This window comes from Erpetoichthys calabaricus, chromosome 1 (assembly GCF_900747795.2).
Source record: "Erpetoichthys calabaricus chromosome 1, fErpCal1.3, whole genome shotgun sequence".
NCBI classification, from domain to species: domain Eukaryota; kingdom Metazoa; phylum Chordata; class Cladistia; order Polypteriformes; family Polypteridae; genus Erpetoichthys; species Erpetoichthys calabaricus.
Window position 1 is genome coordinate 141108491 of NC_041394.2, and position 26053 is coordinate 141134543.

Sequence of the window (26053 nt, forward strand, 5' to 3'; positions counted from 1 at the left end):
GATGAAACATGAAGAGCATCTCCGGTTCATGGTTTAAGCACCAACCAGGTGAAAACCTTGCAACAGCAACCAGCAATCAATTTGTTTTAGCAAATGGCAACAAACATGTGGCAGTGGGCAGGGTCCCGTTAATCTTCCAAATAGACACGATCCTCTGGAAGACCGAAATCTATGTTCTGAAGGACAAGCATCTGACCATTCAATTGCTCTTCAGACTGGACTTTACTACTTCCATCAAGATGTCAATACATCTGGATTTGAGGAGCTACTCTGTGGATGGGGGCAAAATGAAGCCCTTTTTGTCAAAAGCTCAAGAAGATCTGGGATGATCCAACCTTAGCTTTTATGCAGCTGAGGTGGTGACTATGAAGGCTGACTCTCTACCCAGTATTCAGGAACAACCTGAGGAGGTGAAGTCACTGTTATGCCGATGGCCAGAGGTTTGGACCTAAAAGCTGGGGTTGACCAATGTCATCTCACATGTCATAAAGTCTTCAGATAAGTGTTTATTGAATTTATTCAATAATTCAGATCTCTACTGATCTTGCTTTTAGTTCCAGAGTGTAATTAGTAATAAATAAGCTTAATACAGGTAATCTGCAGCACAGCAGTAAAATCTATTATATTTTAAGCTCTCCTTCACATCACAAGAGTACCTGTACAGTATATTTTTTTAAGAATATGACAAGCTATATATTTCATCTGTAAAGCTGCTCCAAAATGCAATATTGTGCACATTACCTTGTTTTTTAAAATGCAGTACACAGGAAGCCTGCCCCTTTCAACCACCCTTTCCTATTTCTTGATTTCTCTAGATGAGGTTGAGGATATGCACACTCTAATGCATTGTTAGGATTGTGATTGCCAAGACTGTCATCATAATTGGCAAACCAGGCATCATACTACTGGAACAACCACAACACATGTTTCTTAGCTCAGTGACATGTTTAAATGTGTCAGGAAATGAGTCTGGTGATTTTTTTTTTCTTTTACTGGACAACTTTATTAAATTAAATATAGACACTTGCTAAATTAATGCAGGAAAAAATGCTTTAAGACAAGAACTATACAGCTTTTTTCTAGTATCAAATTTTACTGATGTTTTACAAAACTCTAAGTATTACTGCAAATTTCCAGATCATCACTAAGTGTAATTGTTTGGCAAAATAAAGAGAATCATTTTGTATATACCTGTAGGCTGAACTTCATGCCGTGGGGTGTTACCATTAAATAATCTTTTCTCCTTAAACTGCGATCATTGTGTTTGTTCTCTTGAAGGGACTTAATCAATTGTTACGAATCAAAAAGGCAGTTACCAAATGTTTTCAGGAAGATGGTCCTCTCTTCTCAAAACTTCTTTCAGTGCCCAGATTGTCTCAAGTTACTTTTTAAGTGCCATGCACTGAGTCAAAGAGTAAGAAGGGAAGAAGGTGTTGCACACAATGTTACAGGCAATCAATGAGGCCCATTGTGTTGTATGTAGGACCCTGCTACTCATTATATAGACACATGATCTAGGTGCTTACCTAGCCTCTTGTGGAACAGCCAGGATCTGGAGTTTAATGGACACCTTGGACTGCTAGAAGGAGTGCTAAAATAATGGCCCCAGGAGTGTACGACCTACTGTAGTCCTGAGATATGCCATGCTTTTATTATATCGCGCCTCGACTATTATAATTCACTTTATTCTGGAATCAGTAAATCTCATGGTTCTTGGCTTGCAGATGGTTCAGAATGCTGCTACTTGTTTTCTTACTGGTTCACAGAAAGTTGTATCCATTACCCCAATTCTGGCCTCGCTTCATTAGCTCCCAGTTGAATTTAGGATTCAGTTTAAAATTTTACTTTTGGTTTTTAAGTCACTGAATGGTACTGCCCCATCTTATCTGGCCGAGTTGCTGGTCCTGTATACAGCAGCCTGCTCCCCACATTCCTCTCAACAGCAATTGTTGGTTGTGTCAAAGTCTAAGATGAAGACTAGGGGTGATTGTGCCTTTGTATTTCTAGCACCAAAGTTATGAAATGCTCTGCCGATTGAAATTAGGTCAGCATCATCAACCTAAAGGATTAAATCAAGACTTAAAACACACCTGTTTTCTATTGCCTTTAACTGTATATGAGTAACTCTGGCAGATTAATAAAGTATCTATCTATCTATCTATCTATCTATCTATCTATCTATCTATCTATCTATCTATCTATCTATCTATCTATCTATCTATCTATCTATCTATCAATTTATTCATTTTTCATATTCACTGTTTTTCTGTTAATTGTTTATCTGCTAATTGGTTCCTTTAACTTATTTGTTTTAATATTTATGTAATTTTTTGTTTTTTGTTTGTTGATTGATTTACTATTAATATTTTTTGATTTTATTGTACAGCACATTGGTTTACACTTATGGTGTTTTTTAAATTGTGCTTTATAAATAAATTTTGATTTGATTTTGATTTGACCCTTAAAGTTACTTTTGTTGATTTATGATTCTCTGGACTCAGTTGAAGGGATACCAAAGACCACCAGAGAGCACTGTGGTCTGGTGGCTTTGATGGGTCAGCTTTGTTCAAAAACAGATTCTGTTGTAAAGTCTGGAAATGAACTCTACATGTTGTTCAAAATGGTAGTTGTCGGGCAGATATAATTGATGTGGCAGGGAGAAAATGGCAGCTCTTTGGCAGAGAAGATTTGCCAGGCAATAGACAAAAAAACACTCTGGTAGGAGAGAGATCTTCCTGTACAAGGAGTGAGCTGACTAGATGCTGTCTTTTTTAGACAGAATCCTGCTTCTATTTACTCTATAGGTTCCATAAGGGCTTGTTAGTGTTTGCTCAAGTATACTAATAAAACATTTCTCAAATTCATATTTCTGCTTGTGTCTCAGATGTCATATTGGTTAAAGACAGCACCTTTGTTACACTGAATGTGCAAAAGCTAAAATAGAAAAGTGAGTATCAAACAAAAAAATCTAAATCTTAAAAAAGATAAAATGAGATAAACCTCTATGTAAGGAGATGTCCCAAGCCATCCATCCATCCATCCATCCATTATCCAACCTGCTGAATCCAAACACAGGGTCACAGGGGTCTGCCGGAGCCAATCCCAGCCAACACAGGGCACAAAGCAGGAACCAATCCCGGGCAGGGTGCCAACCCACCGCAGGACACACACAAACACATACACACACCAAGCACACAATTTAGAATCACCAATCCACCTAACCTGCATGTCTTTGGACTGTGGGAGGAAACCGGAGCGCCCGGAGGAAATCCACACAGACACAGGGAGAACATGCAAACTCCACGCAGGGAGGACCCGGGAAGCGAACCCAGGTCCCCAGGTCTCTGAACTGCGAGGCAGCAGCGCTACCCACTGCGCCACCGTGCCGCCCTGTCCCAAGCCAAATTTGTAAAATTAAAAGTATACTTAATAGAATTGTTTCCTAAGGTCATTTATTAAAATAATTGGCTGTAGTGGATTTGAGTCCATCCTGATAGTAGCAGGAATAACACAGGAATCAACCATAGACATGTGAAAATATGGAAATCTCACTCAGACAGTGTCCAGTTCAGGAAATCAACTCAGGATGTGGCAACTATAAAGCAGCAAAGCTAGGCACTGTGTTGTTCATGCTTTGAATAATACTGAAAAGAAGAGACAATTGAAAAACAAACAAGATCTCTAAGAGGTTCAATAATAATACAAGAAAAATTGCTGAAGAATTTACACATATAAATAACGTTAATACTAACCCTAGGGCTGATGCATATATGATAAGAGCAATTAAAAGAGAAATTAGAAATGTTAAAAAAATGTTGCTAATTATACAAAAGTCAGCCATGAGGGGTTTGTTTAGGAATTTAGCAGTCTTTATAAGATTTTTAAGTAAGAAGTACATTTTCATAAAGACACCAAAATCTTCTTTCTTTATACTGTACCATGAGAAAGGTGTAAAGTGACCTGCTAATACATTCTATGCAAAGCACTATATAAAATTAATATTAATTGGACGTTTATGATTTTAAATTAGTGAATCTCCTCATTTTGCAGTGCTGCTGATTGCTCAGTGACAGGTCTCAATATGAATGGAATAATGTAAAATGAAAAACAGCTGATTTGTTGAGCGGTGTTTCTTGCACATTTTCTTCAACTAAAGGTACCTTTCATGAACAATGCAGCATCATTAGTACAGCAAACTGAGAAGCTCAAATATTTTGGAATTTAGAGCTTTTCTATATCTTGGAGTTGAAACATGCCCAAGATATTTAAATTTCTTTCAGTATGTCCAATGTACTCCAGTATAGAATTTGAAATCCTCAGGACAGTTTTTTTTATGACCTATGTAGATCAGGATTTAATTCACAATTAAAATCTCGGATCATTATAAGTTTATAAGATCTCATATTGGGAATTAACACAAGAACTTTAAACATGAATTCTTCATCATCCAAAGTGCATATATATTAGACAGAATTAATTTTGTTTAGTTTCTTCATCACCATAAAATAGTGCTCTTCAGGGTCAGATATTATCTCAGTAGCTACTAAAAGGATTGTCTTGGTAATTAAAATTCCCATTCCTTTGGTCCTCTTAAGAAGTGAAAATATGGCCCAACTAATCACTTCTACAAAAATAATCTACATTGCCGCAAAGAGCTGAGAAGTAAAAGGGCTTTTATCCTGTTGAGTACATGACTGAGGCCTTTAACACTCCGCTTAAATATTATATATATTAAATATTATGCTTAGTTAAAGTAAAATAATATCTTTTTAAATTTTATTTTATCTTTGTGGAAAATTTCTAAATTTTGTTTGCCTCCAAGGCATTCTTGCAAAGTTTCAGCCCCTACACCAGTGGTCCTCAATCACGGTCCTGGAGGGCTGCAGTTGCTACGGGTTTTCATTCCAGCCAGTGTTCTAATTAGAACTTAGTCCTTGCTGATAATGAATGTTGGTGTTTAACTCTATACCTTGTGTCACGCACAAGCATTTGGGGAGCAGCTTAAGGACCCGATCTGCATCGCGACAAGTCCTGCTGGGGGACAACGGCAGCGTACTAACCTTTCTTTCTTTGTTTCTTCAGAAAAACAGAGACACCTCCGCCCATAACTCAAAGAGCTACAACACTTCTGGGTTCCTTTCTTCCCTCTGCTTCCCCATTGATGACGTCAAACTACCACAATCCATCACGATTTACCCAGCATCCCACGTTCAAATTTCTGGTTTAAACTGTAACTATACTATAAACTGTCCGTCTTCCCAACCTTCAATGTCTTTTGTGTTTTATGGAAAAACGATTGACCCAATTTTCTTTACAGTATACGGGGCTACCACCCCAAAACTTTATGAGTGTGTCTGTCTTGTTTTTCAGTACATTCCACACTTGTTAGGGCCTTTAGTCATCAAAGACAAATTTTAGTTACTTTGTAGATCAGAGCTCCTCGATTACAGTCCAGGAGGTCTGCTATGGCTGCAGGTTTTCACTTTAACCAATTTCTTAATTAGAACCCTTTTATTTACTACTAAAGCAATATGCTTTTTGGGCTTAATTTTAGTTCTCTTGCCTGTTACCATTCAGAACTCTTAATTGCCTATTTTAGATTTTAGCAGCTACATTTACGTTTTAATTGTTGCCTGTTTTCTTAATCAGACAGTAGTTAATAATGAGATGCAGATAACCAATAAACCAGCAGCTCTCCAGCTAACGTGCTTACCATGAAGTATCTGTGATAAAAATGTTTAGAAATGAATGAGAGGGGAATTAAGTTTAAATCTATTCTGGTCCACAAAACACATGGATGATGTTCTCACAGAAGGAAACTCTACAGTGCAATTACAATTGCTCTTGGATGAATGCAAGCATTAACAAGCCAAACAGTTCAATACCAAGTTTCATTATCAGCATGGACTGCTTTCTGATTAGCAAACTAGTTGGAATAAAAACCTGCAGCCACTGCGGCCCTCTGGGACTGTGATTGAGGACTCCTGCCCTACACTCTGCAACCAGTAATGTCTCTTTCTCCCTTCCCTCTCTGCACACCTATCCCCACCAAATGACCCCATGATCAAACCTTTCAGATTTTCTGTCTTTTGGTATGCCACACATCTTGGCACCTCCAAAATTGACAGACCCCCCCACCCCCTAAATGGCAGTGATCTAATAAATAAAACACCAAGACAAACAAAAAAAGAAGTATTAGGTAGAAATTAATTAAAATATTCTACATTATTAACATTCAAATCATACTTTCCGTGTCTGTAGGAGAGAAGAGAAATCAGAAACAAAAAGAAAGAAAAAACAGTGTGACATATTGTTAAACATCATTAAGCATTATTTTTATATAATTATGTTTAAGTATAACATTGTTAAACATGTTAGTAATTGAAAAGTAAAGTACAGAAAGGTACAGAAATATAGGTTTAAGTAAAACTTAGAAGTGAGGTTAGCTATGAAAAATAAAATAGTGATAATAACAATATCAATAAAGTATTAAAGTAGGATATGAAAAAAGGAAAAAGAGAAGAAGAACATAGAAGGAATAAGCAAAAAAGCCAAGGATTTCTAAGACTCTAGCGTGGAGTGAAGCATTATAAGTTATTTATGTTAAGAGTGACGTAAGTTTTCATCTGTTTTATTTTCTTCCTATAAAACAGCACTGACAGAGTGTACATGCGTAAACAGCAGTGTGCATTTGCTCCCCTAGACCTGCGGCGTAATCTCAAGTGACTCATCCTGCCCTCTGATGCAACGGTAGAAGTAAACCTGACCTTTAAAATGGATTGTAGTGAAACTAAAAAAAGCTAATTAGAAATAAGAAAGAACCCTTCAGGGGCAGTGTGATTGATGGTGTTCATCTCCAAAAATAACAGCAATCTGGAATTCCACTCTGTTTGAATTAAACTGTGAATTTTGCCTGTGATACATAACTGTTTACCCAGATAATAAGACTTGAAAATTTTGACACAGTTAGAATTTTAATAGCTCTTGAGATTTAACTCTTAATTAGAAAAATATGAAAAATAATGATTTCTCTGTGTATTTCATATACCCAATTTCTGAACCCACTCATTCCATCAAAGGGATAAAGCCTCTCATGGCAGCATATGTGCATGGCAAAAGCTTCAATTTGAACTACAATAAGATGGAAGATATTTATGAACGGATTACAAATGTGAAGCATCATTATCATTTTCAGTTTTAAAGGTTCAAGAAAATAATACATTGTTTATTATAAAAGATCCATGAGCGCCTTACTTCACTAGCTTAAGGTATGATGCTGAGCAGATGGCTAGACATCCATTTACAAAGTAACTACTATAACTGTGGAATACTATATTATCCTTTCTGTGAATGCTGGATCTCCTCTCACTTACTATGACTTATATACGTCCTTACGTCAGCCTCATCACCATAAACAGAAAACTCCTCAAGAGCTGTCCTCACTTGTCTTCCAAGTGTATAACTGTACAGTGATATATATACTGTATTTAAGATCAACAAAAGTAATTAAAGTTGGAAGATATTCACAACAACCTCATAACAGTGTGTAGGCTCTTCTCATCCTTGAGTGAAGAATATTAGAGCAAAAACAAATTGACTAACATATTTGTTATGATTCACAATTCTTGGAAAATTTATTTCTCTGGAAATTCATTTTTCCTTCAATGTATTTAGAAGGTCATGAAGGTTTTAACTATGCAGAATCAAGATCTAGTGTTAACGTGAGTTTTTAAGGTAATTAAAAATTTTTACTGCAACAGAACCTTATTTTGGCTCATTTACTGCTGCCATTGTCATGGTTGGTTGATAGTTGAGTCACTAGTACAATGAAACAAAAGCCAACATGTAATCACAGACAACATTCTAGATTGCTGGATTCCTCTTTGTTGCTTTATATTAATCAAATTCTTGGATTTTGAACCTTTGCCTCTGAATTTCTATGACGTCTTTACTTAATGTTTTGGTTTTTGTTGCCTAAATAATAGTCTTCATGGTTCTGACCTTGCACTTCTTTATGTATGTCTCTTTCCCAGTGCTCCCTTCACATTTTGCCTTGTAGCAGAACAATATTAAACAGTGTAGGAAAGTTGTTTAAAAAAAAAAAAACTCTCTGATACCTTATTCACTCACGTCCATGCATTTTTCAGTCGCTGATTGCTCCAGTTATATTTAGACAATTGCTAACCTTATGAATAAGAAATCTGAACAGATTAACCCAACTCAATCTAATAATAGCAGCAACAAATTTAAGGATTTCTTTAATAATAAGTAATAAGTAAGTAATAGAACAGATAACATAAGACTGCTGACCAGATCACAGCATGCTATCTTTTGTGCTTACCACCTCAGCAAGTGTAATTTGAAAGCAAAGAAAATTTTAAGAATTTCTTCTAAAATGAAATGTATATATTGTTCTTCAAACCCAGATCTGTTGGGATATTTGGGCTCTGAAACATGAAAAGGGCAAGTTTCAAATAGGCCTTGTCCTAAAACTCTAAAGCAGTTCTAAGGCATGTACCCTCAAAAAAGTCAAGATCTATAAATCGAAAATGAATGAGGGAAACCCTCCTCCCTAACGAATATAACTCATATTCTTAATAATAAAGATAATTAAAGAATTTGATGCATAATACACCAAAGGCAAACTACAAACCAAACCAGATGACTAAGTGAAAAATTCCAGACAACCAAAAAGGTAAATGCAAAAAGGTTCAAGGACCAAAAATTATATTATATAAAATTTCAGAAGGTAACAAATAAAGGTGTCAAACCACACAAGCAGAAACTAATGGTAGCACAGGTCTGAGGCATCCAAGGCTTTAAATAGGCCAGTGGTAGTCATAACTGCAATGTCAACGGGTCAGTAACTGGACAAGTAACATATATAAATATACTTAACAAGAACAAAATAATCCAGCAAACCACCCATCCATCCATTATCCAAACCTGCAGGGACAATTCATGGCCATCATGCCAGTCAATCATAGGGTGAACACACACAACACACACACAAACATACACTCTGCACTGGAATGTGGAGATAGCGAAAGCACCCTACCATCTATACTTCTAATCTTAAATGATCTTAAAATCCACAGACTATCATGTCATATTTTTATGTTCTTGTTCATATCCTAATGGAATATTTATTGTGATGCTATTCTGTCCCATTCATCTCCTGTATCTCTTTTTCATATGTGTTACTTTTCAGAAGTATGCACTGTACTATTGCATGATAACAGCAATAAGAACCATTCCATAATTCCCTTATTCTTCAGTTGTTGCAAACTCTGTCTAATGTCTATCTTAATATCTTACCAACATGCCGATACTCCAACTTTTAGCTGTTCAATTCAGATAATAAATCTAAGCAGATTGCACCACATTAGGTTGTACATCCTCCACTCACCACAGTGCTAGTAAAATTGCCACTATTTCTGTAGTGTAAACTGATAACTTGTCAGATAATCTTTTTTTGCCCGAAACCTGAAATTTTGGAATGTAGTATGCTGCACCTGCATGGACATCATCAGGGTGCTTTGATCCATCTGTAAATGCCTAAATATTGATATTGTACATATTGATAAAAAATCTTCACTAATTCATATGTTCCATATTCTGATATTCTCTTCTGTAAAGTGATATCTACCTTTAGCAGAGGAAGCAACCATGGAGATGTAATTCATAAAGCTACACTAGGAGTATTCTTGAGATTAGTAAGACTCATGTCTTCATTCAGAATTTTGTTAATTCCAATAAAATTCTATTCAGCATGTGCATTTCAGGAGCGGCCCTTCAAAACCAGCCTGTAACCTAGACCTCATTTGGACCAGTTGAGGACCTAAAGATGGAGCAGGAAAAAAGAACTGTGGAAGCCATGACTGGTACTGAAGCTTCTTCCTGATTGTGCTGAAAAAAAGTTCCAAAGCTTTAAAAATAATGACATCCAGTGGTTTACAGAAGTCATAGCAGCCATGAGCTCTACACCGCCCAAAGAGGAAACACACATATAAGCCCTCGTTGATTCATAGTTACAAACAGACAGGTCCATGAAAGCTTAATAATGCTCTATGCGTTCATTATGATCTTATGATAATCATGTTGTCATTGAGATGCTGAAATAAATGTACATGTTAGTATAGGTGACAATTTTCTATAATACAATACTGTAAATGTGTTGTCCTAAAGATGTAATTTGTTGCTACTAGGAATATTGTAGCACTGTGCTGTGCTCACCTATGCTGAATGGTAATGAATTCTTTGCTCTTTACATCGCTCTATTCGATATCTCACTGTCCTTAGAAGAACTGCTCGCTGTTGTTGCACTAGTTGGAATTCATTTGCAACTTTGGCAGACGTCCCATTCTTTATCACCTCGCCTGCAGCTGGCACTAAACCTTCACATTTGTATGATGGAATACCAGCTAATACTGTTGGCGACTCTTCCTATAACCTGAAACAACCTGTCAGTGCGGATACGACAGCAATGTAAACAGCAAAAATCCATCGGCGATCAGCATCAGCATAAGCTACCACTGATTCAGTTAGGTGACAACAGATTCGTGTCAGGGGATTTTGCTATATTTTTCTATCAATGCTTGGGGAATAATTGCACTAAGTTGCAAAGAGATTCATAACAATGGTTAAGGAATGTGCTTGTGGAACTAAGCACAGGTATCGGGTTTTGAAAAATGTGCCTACAGTAGACTTGAGTATTAAAGACACATTATAAGTTCCAGTGCAGAAGAATAGTATACTATGGTATTTATTTTATTATCAGATAACAAGTTCCACACTTCTGGACTCCATGTTTACTTCAATGTCATCTCTGTATAAAATTCAACTGGTAGTTTCACATCCATACCCTTTCATAGCATGTGGCGAACTGCGAAGCTTCGAAGCAGTCAGACCACACCGGTGTTTCAGTGACGTTCACAGCTTCGGATGTAATCAATCACATAGTAATAAAGCTTCCATGCAAGCTTCCAGATGCAGCTTCAAAACAATGTGCTTCATTAAAGCAATACAAGCGTCAAAGCATCAGTGTCATACATCACACCCCTAATGAATGGAAAAGAAAAGACAAACATTTATAAATACAAGTAAGTACAAGTCTTATTACCAAAATATATTAACTCTCTTAAGGAAACAAAAATGACATGCCCAAGATATGCAAAGTTTATATCATTAGAATACCTGCAATAGCTGTCCTGAGTGTGCACTCTCAGTAACAAACAAGCATCAAGGATAATATGCTAAAAGAAAGATCTGAAATGAAATATTTTGTTTTGTAAATAAACGCTTCTTTAGACCTATGATAGAGCCTTCTGTCACACAACCTAATTAGCAAGTCTTCAGGAGGAAACCTGGGCTACCTAATACAACAACATACAAAAACACTTAATAAAATGTAAAATAATCATGACAAGTTTCAACTACTTTGTCAAAAAACTCACTTGCAGAATTTTCATTTATTATATGGTTAATGAACATGAAATGTTTGTTGAACTGCACTCTTTCAAGCTGCCATTGCTATATTTTTTATTAATATTTAGATTCATTGCTAACATAATAAATGCATTCATTTTTAAGCTCACCACTCAAATCCTACCTTACACAAACACAGCCTATATGAAAAATTTCAATCTGACTTTCTTTTTGCTCATAGTGTAGAAATAAGCGGCTTGTTTAAATTATATTTTAATATCTTCTGAAGCAAAAAATACCTTTTCTTTGCTAGGGTATTGGTCATATTTATCAATAATCAAACTAGCTGTGCTACCCATCTAAGATGGGATAAATCTAAGTAATCAACATTTACCTCTTAGTGTTTAGTGTTAGTGTATTCAGTGCACCATCTATTGGAAAGTATTTTGTAATGTATGTAACAATAAAAGGTATTGAATTTGTCTTTCTAACAGATGGCACATCACAAACATCTGTGGTAATAAAAAGCCTCTTCAGTCTCAGCTTTTAAATCTAGGCTGAAGACTAACTACTTTAGTCTAACACACCTTGACTAGGAGCTACTGATTAGCTATGCATACATTTCTGTTTTTTAGTCATTTGTACAGAAATATAAGTAATACAATATTTAGAAACCATTACTGACCCTCCTCTGTTTTGTTTCTCTACTCTCTGCCAGACATTTCTCCTGTGTATGGAAAAACCTAGAATCATCAAATGCAAATTATTCTGCCAAAAGATTGAATGGCCAGCACAGCATCCACTATAGCAAACCCAGGAGAAGGCATAAATGTGAATTAATTTTTGAGTTACTCTTTTACAATTTTAATCTCCACCATTGTCAGCTGGCCATAGTTAATTGATTAATTAATTGGGCAGATATCGTTGGTTTCTATTTGTATTTAATCAGTTTCTACCTTGTTTTGTATGTGTTTTAACAAATCTGCATTTATATGTATACTGATTTTTTATTTAGTGATTACTGTAATCCATACTTATATTTTAGCTGAGAATAGTTTACAACACCCTGTGCCTGCAGACAGTGAAGAGCACTATACAAAAAATAAGGTGTATTGTATTATATAAAATACATTACTACAAATGTTTGTGATGCACCATCTGTTGGAATGACAAATGCAATTCATATGTTTCTGTTATATTTCATGGGTATGGGATTCATGAAAGCAATGTTAATGTTTGTGATGCACCATCTGTTGGAATGACAGAGACATAGCAACTGGAAGGATATACATACACAGACACACAGACACTTTTATTTCAGTGGATATGCAGATAAATTTGATGACAGTATTTTAGGGCAGAAACTAGTTAATATTGCTCTTCATATGTTGCATGAGGCTGATTTGTTAGCATTCCTGGCTTTGTCACTGGCTGTGTTGAGAATGTCCAAGCTTCTTGTTTCCAAAGGCAGGATTCTCTCATCACATCGCATTCTCACATGTTCAATAACACTGGGAAAATTTAGAGTTGCCAATTAAGAGAAAACTACATTTGACAGAAAACAACAGTTCCCAGAGAGCACATACATTAATCCAGGAAAATGTGCACGATAGATAGACAACAAAATAAAACAAAAAAAATCTGCAGGGGTTCCAAGGCCAAAAGACCACCCAGCCCCCACTGGACATTCTACCTAACATAAATGTTTCTAAATCAAACCTCTTAGTTTTCTTGCTTCACATGATAGGAATTTAATGAAGTTGGTCTCATGGACATCTGAGACACACACCTCCATTCTGTCATCTCAGGGGGCTGCATGGTACCTAGATCAGGTGGTGGTGGTGCAGATTGCCACCACAGAAGAACCAGATAAAACAGCAGAGAATAGTGGAGATTAGTAACCCAGCCACAGGGGATGCACAAACCAGTGTGTTTCTTTGTGCCAGTCCCAAGCCCGGATAAATAGAGAGGGTTATACCAGGAAGGGCATCTGGTGTAAATTTTGCTAAATCAATATGCGGACAACAATACAAATTTCCATACCGGATTGGTCGAGCCCCGGGTTAACAACGACCGCCAGCAGTACTGTTAGCCAACAGGGTGCTGGTGGAAATTGGGCTACTGTTGGCCAACGATGGAGAAGAAGAGGGGGGAGATGTGTCCGGAGGCGGGAGGAGAGGAGGAAGGTAAACTGAGTGGAACTGGGGGTAAGAACTTTGAATGTTGGCAGTATGACTGGTAAGAGGGAGAGAGTTAGCAGATATGATGAAGAGAAGGAAGGTTGATATATTGTGCGTGCAAGAGACTAAATGGAAGGGGAGTAAGGCCAGGTGGATCGGAGGTGGATTCAAATTGTTCTATCATGGTGTGGATGGGAGGAGAAATGGGGTAGGAGTTATTCTGAAGGAACAGTATGTCAAGAGTGTTTTGGAGGTGAAAAGAGTGTCAGGCAGAGTAATGATTATGAAGCTTGAAATTGGAGGTGTGATGATGAATGTTGTTAGTGTATATGCACCGCAAGTTGGGTGTGCAATGGGTGAGAAAGAAGATTTTTGGAGTGAGTTGGATGAAGTGATGAACAGTATACCCAAGGAATAGAAAGTGGTGATTGGAGCGGATTTCAACGGGCATGTTGGTGAAGGAAACAGTGGAGACGAGGAGGTGATGGGTAGGTATGGTGTCAAGGAGAGGAATGAAGAAGGTCAGAGGATAGTGGATTTTGCCAAAAGGATGGACATGGCTGTGGTGAATATGTATTTTAAGAAGAGGGATGAACACAGGGTTACGTACAAGAGTTGAGGAAGATGCACACAGGTATATTACATCCTATGCAGAAGAGTTGATCTGAAGGAGATTGAAGACTGCAAAGTGGTGGCAGGGGAAAGTGTAGTTAAGCAGCATAGGATGGTGGTCTGTAGGATGATGTTGGAGATCAAGAGGAGGAAGAGAGTGAGGGCAGAGCCAAGGATCAAATGGTGGAAGTTGAAAAAGGAAGACTGCAAGGTTGAGTTTAGGGAGGAGGTGAGACAGGCACTGGGTGGCAATGAAGAGTTACCAGACAGCTGGGAAACTACAGCAGATGTAGTAAGGGTGACAGCAAGAAGGGTGCTTGGCATGACATCTGGAAAGAGGAATGAGGAAAAGGACACCTGGTGGTGGAATGAGGAAGTACAGGAGAGTATACAGAGGAAGAGGATGGCAAAGAAGAAGTGGGATATTCAGAGAGATGCAGAAAGTAGACAAGAGTACAAGGAGATAAGGCGCAAGGTGAAGAGAGAGGTGGCGAAGGCTAAAGAAAAGGTGTATGATGAGTTGTATGAGAGGTTGGACACTAAGGAGGGAGAAAAGGACATGTACCGGTTTGGCTAGACAGAGAGACCGAGCTGGGAAAGATGTGCAGCAGGTTAGGGTGATAAAGGATAAAGATGGAAACATACTCACAAGCGAGGAGAGAGTGTTGAGCAGATGAAAAGAGTACTTTGAGAGGCTGATGAATGAAGAGACCGAGAGAAAGAAGAGGTTGGATGATGTGGAGATAGTGAATCAGGAAGTGCAACGGATTAGCAAGGAGAAAGTAAGGACAGCTATGAAGAGGATGAAAAATGGAAAGTCCGTTGGTCCAGAAGACATACCTGTGGAAGCATGGAGGTGTTTAGGAGAGATGGCAGTGGAGTTTTTAACCAGATTGTTTAATGGAATCTTGGAAAGTGAGTGGATGCCTGAGGAGTGGAGAAGAAGTGTACTGGTGCCGATATTTAAGAATAAGGGGGATGTGTAGGACTGCAGTAACTACAGGGGAATAAAATTAATGAGCCACAGCATGAAGTTATGGGAAAGAGTAGTGGAAGCTAGGTTAAGAAGTGAGGTGATGATTAGTGAGCAGCAGTATGGTTTCATGCCAAGAAAGTGCACCACAGATGCAATGTTTGCTCTGAGGATGTTGATGGAGAAGTTTAGAGAAGGCCAGAAGGAGTTGCATTGCGTCTTTGTGGACCTGGAGAAAGCATATGACAGGGTGCCTCGAGAGGAGCTGTGGTATTGTATAAGGAAGTCGGGAGTGGCAGAGAAGTACGTAAGAGTTGTACAAGATATGTATGAGGGAAGTGTGACAGTGGTAAGGTCTGCGGTAGGAGTGACGGATGCATTCAAGTTGGAGGTGGGATTACATCAGGGATCGGCTCTGAGCCTTTTCTTATTTGCAATGGTGATGGACAGGTTGACAGATGAGATTAGACAGGAGTCCCCGTGGACTATGATGTTTGCTGATGATATTGTGATCTGTAGCGATAGTAGGAAGCAGGTTGAGGAGACCCTGGAGATGTGGAGATATGCTCTTGAGAGGAGAGGAATGAATGTCAGTAGAAACAAGACAGAATACATGTGTATAAATGAGAGGGAGGTCAGTGGAATGGTGAGCATGCAGGGAGTAGAGTTGGCGAAGGTGGATGAGTTTAAATATTTGGGATGAACAGTACTGAGTAATGGGGATTGTGGAAGAGAGGTGAAAAAGAGAGTGAAGACAGGGTGGAATGGGTGGAGAAGACTGTCATGAGTAATTTGTGACAGACGGGTATCAGCAAGAGTGAAAGGGAAGGTCTACAGGACGGTAGTGAGACCAGCTATGTTATATGGGTTGGAGATGGTAGCTCTGACCAGAAAGCAGGAGACAGAGCTGGAGGTAGCAGAGTTAAAGATGCTAAGATTTGCACTGGGTGTGACGAGGATGGATAGGATTAGAAATGAGTACATTAGAGGGTCAGCTCAAGTTGGACGGTTGGGAGACAAAGTCAGAGAGGTGAGATTGCGTTAGCTTGGACATATGCAGAGGAGAGATGCTGGGTATATTGGGAGAAGGATGCTAAGGATAGAGCTGCCAGGGAAGAGGAAAAGAGGAAGGCCTAAGAGAAGGTTTATGGATGTGGTGAGAGAGGACATGCAGGTGATGGGTGTAACAGAACAAGATGCAGAGGACAGAAAGATACGAAAGAAGATGATCCGCTGTGGCAACCCCTAACGGGAGCAGCCGAAAGAAGAACAAGAAGAATAGTGGGGATTAGTACAGATTGCAGATCTCTGAAGAATATGACAGTTCCATGCAAATACAGTCTATTAGGAATATAACTAAAATGTAGCTATGCAAATTTTTGTACTTTTTTAAAATGTTCCACAGCATTAGCTTGATGAGTTTCTGTCAGTAAAGTATTCCAGGTTTTAGGTGCATAACAGCAAAAGGCCGCCCCACCATTTCTTTTAAGCTTGCCTCTTGGAATTATAAGCAGATCTCCATTCGAAGATCTAAGGTTACGACTTGGAGTGTAAGGGGACAGGCATTCTTAAATCTAGGACAGAGCAAGATTGTTTAAGGCATTATAAACCATTAGTAATATTTTAAAGTCAGTTCTGAACAACACGGGTAAACCAATGTAACAGCACTAAAACTGGTGAGATGTGCTCAGATTTTCTTTTTCTAGTTAAGATTCTGGCTGCTGCATTCTGCACAAGTTGCAACTAATTCATGCCTTTCTGTTACTAAAATCAAAAGCATGAATTAATTGTTCAGTGTCTTGTAAAGTTATAAGAGCTGTAACATTTGCTATATTCTTTAAGTGAAAAAATGCAGTCTTAGGAATCTGGTTAATATGTGATTTAAAGTTAAGGTCAGAGTCAATTATACTCTTAAATTCTTTACCTTCTCCTTGATTTTTAAACCTAAGGGGAAGTCTATTTCTAATGTCCTTATTATATTTCCATGTTTTCAAATCACTAAGATTTCTGTTTTTTCCTTATTTAGTTTGAGAAAGTTACCACTCATCCAAAGGGAAATACTGCTAAGACATTGGATCAGAGATCCAAGAGCATCAGGGTCATCAGACTCTGTTGATAAATAGAGTGTCATCTGCATAGCTGTGGTAGCTCAACTTGTGTTTTGAGATAATCTGACCTAATGGAAACATGTAGATTGAAAACAGCAGTGACCCAGAACAGATCCTTGTACTACACCATAAACAATATCATGGGTCTCCAAAGTACAATTACCACATCCAACAAAGAATTTTTCACCTGTTAAGTAAGACTGAAACCAATTTAAGACACTGCCAGAGAGGCCTGCCCATTGCCTAAGGCGATTTATAAAAATACTGTGGTTTATGGTGTCCAATGCTGCACTTAAGTCTAAGAGAACAAGAAGAATAGATATGTGGCCTCTGTCCGCATTAACCCACAAATCATTTACTACTTTAACCAGTGCAGTTTCTTTATTATGATTTGTTCTAAAACCTGACTTAAACTTGCCAAGAATAGAATGTTCTATATTCAGGTACCAATTAGCTGCTTAATAACTGTCTTTTCTAGAGTTTTGCTTAACAACTGCAGTATGAGACAGTCAGAGAAGGCTCCCATTTCTGATGAGTTCACTTTGTCAAGAACACTATCTGTAAGGGCATTGGAGATTTCTTTAAATAAGCCTGTTGGTACTGGGTCAAGGACACAGGTGGAGGATTTGATTTGAAAAAATTATTCTACGTAGTTTGGGTCGATCTATTCCATTGAAAGAATTCATTTGGATTAACTTTGGGAGGATATACTATATTATTTCTAATATAATTAATTTTCTGCTTACAAAATATAGCAAAAGCCTCACAAGTTTCACTAGTAGTTTTTCAGGAGGCATTCCATTGAGTGAGCTGGGTTTAGAAGACGATTAATAGCAGAAAATAAAACTCTTGGATTACTAACATTAACATTTATAATTTTAGGGAAATAGGGTTGTCTCTCATGGCAGACTGCGTTCTTATATTTAGTTATTTTTGCCTGCAATATTTCATAGTGGACTATCAGTTTAGTTTTTAACCATTTACCCTCAGCTCTCTGGCATGTTCTTTTTAAAGCAGAAACTCTTTAGGTCTTCCAAGGTATAACAGTGCTGGGGGATTTCTTAACTGTTTTCAGGGGCCACAGTGGCATCTTAAAACATAATTAAAGCATAATGCTTGTGAGAGTCATAACGTTTAGCCTAAATCTCATTCCCTCTACAATGACAGAATAATGCCACATTGAATCACCAAAAGATCAATGCCACAACTTTGCAGACATTATTGCTTGACTGCATTTTCACTCAGATCCTTCTTTCTTAATGTTGTTGTCAGCTGTGCACAATATAACCACAAATGTAACTGTACAACTGTCAGAAAACTGGAGTTCACTAAGAAAAATGTTTTGGGGGTAGATTATATTGTCAGGATTTGAAATTCCTAAATTTATTCAGTGAAAAGGCTCAAGGGAAGAAAATGTCCATCTCCCAGATAACCACCCACTTGTGCTAAGTTAATGGAAATGAAATCCTAGGTGGCCAAGTGGTTACCGGTGCTAAATTACATCTGTAGGGGATCTGGGTTCAATTCTTGCTCTTAATCTTGCAGATTAAGTCAGACAATATTTGAAGCACACATTAAAAACATTATTAATTTTTCCTTCTATCACACTTGCAGTATTGCCAGACGTAGGCCATTATGCTCACAGTCTGTTGCTGAAAGACTTTCACATGTCTTTATTTAGTATATGCAAAACATCAAATACACCCTATTTCCTTTTAAATGAACAATCTTATTCAGTTCTTAAAACTATTTTTGAAAACAGGCACCCATGCCAGCATGAAATTCCCTTAATCAGTCAGCACAATATCCAGACAGGAAACTTTTATAACTCACCAGTTCTTTCAGTTCTGGGAACAAATTCTCCACCCAACTATCTCCAACATTTTCAAGTACTGTAATCCCAGACTGTCTGATATTGAACAATTTAGCCATTCCCAACACAGGTGCTGGTTTATTGGCATCCTCTGCCTTTTCCTTTTCTTGCTTCTTATATCCATGCCAATCCCATATTTTTTTTCTCCTTCTGTGTTGTCGACATTTTTGTTTTTAACACTAGAATTACCAAAGCCTGGTTTATTAAATCTGTCTCACCTTAAATCCCTTCACACCTCTCTGTCAGTGTCTTTCGTCTTTTAAATGTGTCAATAAGAAGCAAGTAGCAAGCAGCCTGCTATCACATCCCCCCACCACCACACAAAGTTTTCTCAGCTCAAGTCTGTTTACCTGCATGTCAGTTGCTTAGACTTGTATAGAGTAAATACTATATCGTTATTTGAAACACATGCATTTCATGTGTGTTCCGTGTCTACAACAATCTATGTAAACACATCGTTAAAACAGAAACATTTTTCATCCATCCATCCATCCATTATCCAACCCGCTATATGGTAACTACAGGGTCACTGGGGTCTGCTTGAGTCAATCCTAGCCAACACAGGGCGCAAGGCAGGAAACAAACCCCGGGCAGGGCGCCAGCCCACCGCAGGGCAACATTTTTCATGTTTTAGTAATAATTGACAAAATGTAGACATGAAGCGTATAATGTGTGAAGCCAGAAGTCCAAATATCAAATAAACACTTTCACAAAAGGTACAAGTATAACAAAACAAGTGCGCTTTTATTCAAGAATATAACTACAGAAAAAAAAAACCTGCGTTAGGGTGCGACACTGACACATCTTTAACCCGACTGCTTTGGTGGCATAGCGGTAAGAACTGCTGACTGGTAATCAAAAGGTCACGAGTCTAAGCAACTGACACGCAGGTAAACAGACTTGAGCTGAGAAAACTTTGTGCTTCAGTTGGGGGATGTGATAGCAGGTTGCTTGCTTCTTATCCACACATTTACAAGATAAAAGACACTGATGGAGAGGTGCAAAGGCATTTAAGGTGGGACAGATTCATGGGTTTTTTCGTGGCTTTGGTAATTCTAGTGTTAAAGCATCCTCATTTCCAGAAATAATACAGTGGCCTCGAAAAGACAAATTGTTAAGGGGTTTCATTTACCCCCAAAAAAACCTTCCTATATACCTTAAATCGTAGTATTACATTTTTAAAAGGGACCACAGGAGAACACAGACAAGTAGTTCATTACAACCAGCTCCAGTCAATTCTCTTACATTCATACCTTTCCCTGGGCTCCTCCACCCTGTCATAGGCTGTGGAATGCATTATTAGTGGCCATTAGAAATGATGGGTTTAAGGAAGTTACAAGACAGTAGTGAAACAGAAGGAAAACTGTCTTAAGAAATCTAAAGAATTCTATTTTAGTTAATGGAAAAGAGATTGATGATCCAATATGAATCTTACTACCTTTACTGGATAACTTGTTTGCTAGATCAGACAAGATTGTCTACGTTCTTTCCATATCAAAGGACATTTTTCTGAATTCCTTCCATAAATGTATCCACTTAACCTCCATTGGCAGGATGTCTTACCTGGTTTCTCGGCATTAGTGCAATGGGTTACTGGCTTCTGTTCTTGTTCCCTATTAGACCTGGAGGGAGGAAAGCAGGACAGGGTGTTGTATCTGCGATAACTAATTGTCCTATCACTCCTTCTTCTTAATTACCATTATTTATTAAACCTATTAACACTAAAAATGTACTTAGGCAGTAATGTTTGAACTTTCAACTGAATACTGGGGAATGACAAATGAGAGGAAAACAGGGTTATCTGGTGGCATGCTTTGTTTAGACAGTAAACAGACATACTGTAATTTTGTCAGACATCAGAATTATTATGTGGTGTCTGGTGCCTGCTTTGACTAAGTTACTCCTAAGATACTGTTGAGTAGGTGAATTATAAAAAGAAAGGTAAAAAGAATACAATCTTTATCCATTTTATTTAGAAAGACATAAAATGCTGCAGCTGCCATTAAAGTTCAGATTCACTGATAGAGTGAAATAAAAACATATGATGCTCATCAACATTCTTAAAGATAATTCTTAAAAGTAAAATGTTGATTGCTATCATCTAGGACTTAATGAGGCTTTGCTGTCTTTGTAAGAACATATTTTGCAACACTAAGCATGTCCTGTACATTTCACATATTTTCATGTGTTCTTTACAATAATTACAATTACTTAGAGGACAAAATGACAGCTCACAGTTCCAGAGACCTGTTCTCAAATCTTGGCCTAGGCTTGTCTATGTGGAACTTGCGTGTTCACTCTGTTTCTGTTTGAGTTCATCTCTGGGAATGCAATATTTTCTAACATGCTACTGGATTTTGAATGTGGCTACAGTGAAGGAAATTTTATTTTCACGAATCTAGTCAAATTCATGTGTATGAAGTTTTATGTCACTTAAGTGGTTCAAAGAGACCTTTATTGTTTAGAGAGATCTTGTCAGGGGAACTGTCTTGCCAAATATTACAAATGGAAGTGTTTAGATTTGCCATACCAGAGGTCTTCCAGTGAAGATATTTTACTGTTTATGTTGCTTGAGAATCTAACTGAACCTTGGAGACAATATATTTAGATCCACATTATTTACCCAAGTATTGGAAACAATGGCCTGTTAAGAGTGTTTTCATTGAATTTTTCTGCCCTTATTTTTACTATTCTTCCTTAATTTTTTTATTAGGCTGATGTCTTCTAGGTTTTAAATAGGATCATAACATCATGACATCACTGTCTGGATTGTGAATTTGTGCATGTTGTGATCAAGTTGATACTGTGTGGTATCCTGTGTCATGTGTTCAGACTCTCCCTAATGCTCCAGAAATTGCCACAGCTGTGGAAAACATCTTGCATTGTTCCTGTTCCAAAGAAGGCAGGCGCCTCTTCACCTAATGATTACAGACTGTTATGGGGTAAGCTAAGATATATGCAGGTGGATGAGCTTATGGTGTTCTTAATAATTCACCATCTATCAGGCAGACCACAGTACAGTATGTGATATTCAAAGACTGAATTTCTGATACGGATGTGAGCAACAGTGGAGCACCTCGAGGAACAGTCCTGGCTCCTTTTCTCTTCACTCTGTACACCTCAGACCATAAATATAACACCAGGTCATGTCACTTGCAAAAATTCTCAGATGATTCTGCACTTACTATATGGGTGATAAGGGGGATGAAACACAGTATAGAAGTCAAGTGGAGGACTTTGTTTCCTTGTGTAGAAAGAATTGTCTGCAACTTAACATCAGCAAAACTACAGAACTGGTTATTGACTTTTGCCACAATAAGGAATGTCTAGGTCTGCTCACTGTTCAGGGTGTGGATGAATAAGTAGTGCACTCCTACAAGTACTTGGCAGTCCACATCAATGACAGGTTGGACAGGTCTTGTAACTTAGAGGAGCAATATAAGAAAGAGCAAAATAGGCTTTTTTTTCTTAGTAGACTGCGTTCCTTCAATGTGTGAAGTGACATCCTTCACATCTTCTACTACTCTATAATGGTCAGTGCAATTTTCTTTGCTGTGGTGTGCTGAGCAGGTAACATCACTTCAAGAGAGGCCAAGCAAATCAACAAACTAATTAGAAGGGCAGTCACAGTTACGGGACACATTCTGGACCCCCTGTAGGTTGTAGCAAAACAGAGAATGAAAACAAAACTGAGTGCTATTATGAACAAATCTACACATCCTCTCTCTGGCACACTACCACTGAGTACTTTTAGCCAACAAATCATTCAGCAGAAGTGTGTCAAGAAATGCTACTGGTGCTCCTTTATACCAACAACAATACATCTACATAACGACTGAAAGTGAGTGTGACTGCAAAGTCACTGTTGTTTATTAAGGTACCAGACAGTTAACCAGGATTTAGGTGTACAGTAGCTACATGGAGATTTTGGGTTTGAACCCCTGCCTGAAATATATTTTGGGACAGTTCCAACTGATTGATCACAGACAGAATTATGATTCGTATCCTTTCTTATCTCCCCTTGAAATAAATTGTCTACGCTTCTGACCAGGTGCTTTATAATTCAGCTCATACCACTAGATTAGAGATAGAGAGAAAAAAAACATATTTTTATATCATAATCAAAAAAAAGTGCAAAACAATAAACAATTTAATTTAAAATTGTAAAATAGCACAAAATGCATAGGGATTTTTTCAAATATAAAAGATGGATTCGCTATAGAAGCATATGTGTGCAGGTTTTTATTGTTTGCCTTTCCGGTCAGATTGTTGAGTCCAGAAACTTGCATCTCAATCATTTTAAGGGCAGTGCTAGGAGTGAGTTAAACAGAAAAAATATGGCATAGAACAGAAAGATTTTAAATACTGCAAGTTTCATTGTTTCACTTCCCACAAGGCATCACCAGGTACAATATATCACAAGCAAGATGGCAAACAGAAATTGTATAATTTTGCAAAAATGACAGTTATTGACAAAAATGTCACAAAAAGACAAAAAAGACAGTTCTGTATTAACTGAAGCTGCAAACACCTTAAATTTATAACATAAAAGGTCAAATCTGGTCAGCAAAGATAAAACTTCAATGCTTCTTTCATGATGAACTATCAGTACACCCAGAATAAATAAAACATTAAGATGAAGGGGAGTTCATTGTGCTGGCTGTTTATTCTTTCACTGCAAGTTGATCTCTTACAGAGCCTTAAATCGACTCTTTAACAATATAGCTTAAATATCTAAGGATGAAACCTAAATGAAGCTCTGAAAAAGGTTAGTAAAAAGCAAAAAGCAGGAACATATGCAACACATATGTAGTTTTAACAATGATGCACTGATTTGGTTTAAACTATTAGATTCCCCAGCTCACTTATGTTGGAATAATAAACACTAAGGAACGCTTGAAAAAATCAATCATTCACTCATATTTTTAATTTTTGTATTCTGTTGCAGGTTAAGGAACCTTGGGCTGGAGCCTATCCCACTATCACTACATTGAAAACAGCACATAACCTTGAGGCACACTTATGAATGTACACATACTTATTCATACTGAGCCAATTTAGAGTCAACAATCAACCTAATTTACATGACTTTAGGATGTGTAGCAAAATAGGAGTTCCAGGATTAACAACATAAATTATTATGGAGTAAATAAGGAGACGTGACCATTAGCATCATCATTAACTGCTGTCTGCTCTACAGTTGCATAGTCACATTAAAATGTACCTTATCAAAGACATGGTTTCCAATTCAACTAAGCATCTGTCATAAGGTTTAACATCAGATACTGTATATAAATATAAGAAGACACAGCACTGTCAAGTTCAATTCAGAGTCACAAGAAACAGGAACCTATTGCGTCTGCATTCAGCACAAGGCAGGAACCATTCATGTATCAGATGGTAGTCCATGAGAAGATACGCTCATTAAACACCCAACTTTTACATAAACAATCTCACAAAGAAGGCTAAACCAGATCCACCAATTATCAGCTACCTTTAGGATACAAGTGGAAAAGAAGAGAACCCAAAGAAAAACACACACATGGAGAACAGACACAAACTTCACACAATTAGCATTTGGGTGTGGGATTTAAATCTAAGAAACACTATGACAAGATATAAAAAATGAACAGCTGGACAAATCATGTGTCAATTATGTTTTCATACAGCCTTTAATCAGGTAGCGTTGGGTAGTAGCTAAGGTACAGGCACTTACAGTATACCACAAAATGGCCAGATCATCTCTTGTCTCTGTCTTACTGTATGGTCTTGAACAATTCACGTAACCAGCCTGTTCTCCTAATGTAAAACAAACAATCAAAAAAGCCTTTAAATGGTTCTAACACACAAGTTGTGTTACCCAAACATATAATAATTATCCTTAATCCAACCTGTTTCATTCATGCCAAGTTTGCTGGGGTCTTGATGGAGTACAGGAAATCTTACTACATCTTAATATTAAATACAGTACATGTTATTGTATTTATTTTTAATAACAAGACTAATGTTGTTTAAATTCTTTGACATTGTCAGTACTTCCAGATGAGGTATTGTCTTACCTTATATAAATGAATAAATACAGTAAGTGATTGAATGGTTCATTTTAATGCTACAGACATGTTTTCTTTTGCATAAGAACTTTAATCCTAATGTTTCAAAGTGATAGAAACATCTCTGCTTTACTGTATACACTTCAGTCCTGTTATGTGTTAGTCTCCCTTATTTACGTTTATTGTCTACTGTTTGTCTTATTTTAATACCGCTCAGTATTTCCCATGTGCACCTACAGATTAGTCTTTAATATCTTTAAAAATATAATATAGGACTGTTGCTACATCAGGGAAACAGAAAATCAATGGATTTTCTTAAGTAGATCAATATGCTTTGTGTAGTGAATTTTTTTAATAACCAGTTTTGACAGTTTTTTAACTCTAGCAACATGGTTTGAGGATTCAAAAGGTGGATCTTACACATGACACTGATGGTCTTGCTTATATGAGTTGTAAACAAAATGAATGCAAATTCTGTAAGACTTGCAAAGTAAAATCAATGAAATTCAATAAGATGGTGTTCATTTTAGTGAAAAACCAGCTCCACAGACATTAAAAAAGGGCACAAAACTTTTCCAGTTAAGACATTACAATGCTACAATCTTATAAATATTTTAATATTTTGACACCTTTACTTAATAATTATCAGAATTGTTCAAACAACATCAACATATAGAGGTACTGACTAACCTGTCCTTTACATATTGATGATTATTCAGAATTTAATACCACCAAATTAAAAATGGAATGTATAGTGGTGTTGTGGTCCTATCATCAGATGTATGAAGTATTTACATTGCTACAGTGCCTGTATGTGTTCTCAACTGGTG